This window comes from Mus pahari, chromosome 3, assembly GCF_900095145.1.
Source record: "Mus pahari chromosome 3, PAHARI_EIJ_v1.1, whole genome shotgun sequence".
Classification (NCBI taxonomy): domain Eukaryota; kingdom Metazoa; phylum Chordata; class Mammalia; order Rodentia; family Muridae; genus Mus; species Mus pahari.
Genome location: NC_034592.1, coordinates 24,958,380 through 24,960,879, shown reverse-complemented (window position 1 = coordinate 24,960,879; position 2,500 = coordinate 24,958,380). Strand labels below are relative to the sequence as shown.

Sequence of the window (2,500 nt, the reverse complement as noted above, 5' to 3'; positions counted from 1 at the left end):
CAGGTGCGCAGTTGACGCAGGCGGCAGCTCAGCGCGGCGGCGGCGGCGGGCGCTGGCCGGAGCTCTCAGGTGCGGCAGAGCGCGCGTGCAGGGGGCGCGCGGAGGGCGATGGGGCGGGCTTTCCGTTCCCCAGCAGCCGCGGGGCCCGCCCCCTGGATCGACCAATGGGCGTGCTCGGCGGCGTCACGTGCTTGCCGCCGCCGCCGCGGTCGCTGCCGAAGGCGAGCTCGGATCCGCGAGCGCCACCAAGGCAGCAGCCGCCGCAGCCGCCGCCGCTGTGCTGTGGAGCCGGAGACGCGGGCGGACGAGGTGGCGGCGGCGGCGGAGCGGGAGCGGGGAGCGGACGCGGGCGGAGCGCGGCGGCGCGGGTAGGCTGCGGCGGGGCCGGCGCCTGCGCGGCGGGCCGTCTCGGGCGGGCGGCGGTTGAGGCGGCGGTTGAGGTGGCGGTTGAGGCAGTTGGCGGAGGCTGCCCGGGCCCCGCATTGTTTGTTGTGCGTCCTTAGCAGCGGCGGCGGCTGCTGAGGCGAGGAGCGCGGCGCAATCCCAGCCCCGCGGCTTGAGCTTTGTGGCCGCCGCCGCGGTACCCGGCCGGTCCGCGTCAGGACTGCGGGCCGCCTTGCTTGCTTTCGGGGTCGGGGTCGCGGGTCCTGGCCCTGAACCTCCCGAGGGCGTGGGCAGCGTGCGGGGCGCGAGCTCTGGGAGGTGGGAGGGTTCCGGGCTCGGGGCAGGTGCTGGAGGACGTTGCGGGCAAGACCGGGGAGCGGCTCGGGGGGCGGGCACAGGGTGTGGGCAGATTTGGGGGAGAAGGGAGCGTTGAGGGACCCAGCCCCACGGTGACCAGGGCCTCAAGGACAGGCCTGGGGGGACCCATGGGGGCCTAGGTCGGGCTCGAGAGGGAAGGAGGATGTTCCGTTTGGGGATTCGGACGGGTGTGTAGAGGGATTTGGGGCGGGCAGAGGCAAGTGAGGTGGTGGAGGGAGGGACAAGATGGGCACCTCTAGGCAGAAATGGAAGGAGCAGATGCCCTGGTTAGCGCTGCTTGTGAGGGGCAGAGAATGGGGCAGGCAGCGGGAAGGCCACCGGACGCCTGAAGGGAAATGGCGGAGGAGGGGTCCGTAGCTGGGAGTGTGGCGAGCAGGCTGAGCCCCAAAAGATGGAGGGAAGGAGTGTCTGAGGAGGGGGGTCTCTCAAATGGTGGCGGTTGAAATTGAGGGTATTCAGGGAGGAGATGTCTGTGTGTGTGTGTGTGTGTGTGCGTGTGCGTGTGTGCGCGCGCGCCCAGGACGCCAGGAGTTCCCTAGTGAGTATCTGGCTGGGAGGTATGGAGGGAGACAGGAAGGGGTTGACAGGCTAGGGGAAAAAGGCTTGGTCCTGTATTCAGGGTAGAGGAGGATGGAGCGAGTGAGAGGAGGAGTGGTTTACACGGACTGAGTTTGAGGGCTTTGGGAGAGAAATGGGGATAAGGAGGTTAGGTGGAGGTGTTAGGTTGGGTGGAGAGAGATGTCAAGGCAGGAGTTGTGTGTAGCAGCAAAAGGGCAGCAGAAATGAGTGAAGTGGAGGGTGTTTGTGTGAAAAATTATAGTGGGCACCAGCAGAAGAGGGAACCTTGAGGTTGGGAGCACCCTGGAAAGGGATGAGGTGTGTGGCAGGATGGAGAGTGGGGTGGTGAGCAGGAGGGAGGAAGAGGAAAAATGGTAGTGGTAGGTAAGGTGTGTGTGTGTGGAAATGGAAATATTCCCAGGACAGGAGGTGTGGAGAGAAGTTGGGAATGAGGAGGAAGATGGAAGTGGGGGCGGGTATGTTTGAAGGGAAATCAGTAGTAGGGTGTAGAGGAAGTGAAAGGAGTAGGCAGGGGACAGAAGAAAGGGTATTTTGTAGTAGAGAATGTAAAGGAATGATTGACTATACTGAAAGAAAGGACGAGGTGTTTATGGGTTCATGGCTGTAGCTAGAAGGACAGTTGTATGGAGTTGGTGTGCTCATGTTTAAAGCAGGAAATGACTGTCAGAGAGGGTTCAGAAGTAGGTTACTTAAGATTTTGGAAGATTCAAGGTGTGGAAGTGTGAGGAAAGATCGGAGTTTTACAGTTTTAAGACATTAAAGGGTCAGGCAATGGTGGTTGCTGCATGCCTTTAATCCCAGTGCTTGAGAGGCAGAGGCAGGTAGAGCTCTGAGTTAGAGGACAGCCTAGTGAGTTATAGGACAGCCAGGGCCACACAGAGAAACACTGTCTTGAAAAACAAAACAAAGACAAGCAAACAACAACAACAACAAAACCCAAAAGACTGCAAAGGGTCCAAAATTAAGTCACTGAGAGATAATAAAGGGTAGAGTGCAGATGTCCAATGGGAGGAGAAAACTAGGGAGGATTATTTTCAGGCTTAGAGGAACTAGAAATTTGGGACAGTGGACACAGGATGTGGATCCTAGACTGATTAACAGAGAATAAAGGACATTCAATTAAATACAGTATCTTAAAGTTAATTCTTTTAGGATCAAA

The 2,500-nt window shown here is 59.4% G+C and overlaps 1 protein-coding gene across 2 annotated transcripts in view; it reads left to right on the top strand.

Annotated features, from left to right (window-relative positions):
• Strbp (spermatid perinuclear RNA binding protein) overlaps window positions 1-2,500 on the top strand; it is a 131,456-nt gene that overhangs the window by 426 nt on the left and 128,530 nt on the right. The window contains exon 1 of one of the 2 annotated variants that reach the window (XM_029536948.1): window positions 207-368. The exons of the other annotated variant lie outside the window; for it this stretch is intronic. The gene's annotated coding sequence lies outside the window, so the exon portion shown is untranslated. Of the gene's footprint in view, window positions 1-206; window positions 369-2,500 lie in introns of those variants that run through there. 2 annotated transcript variants of the gene reach the window in all.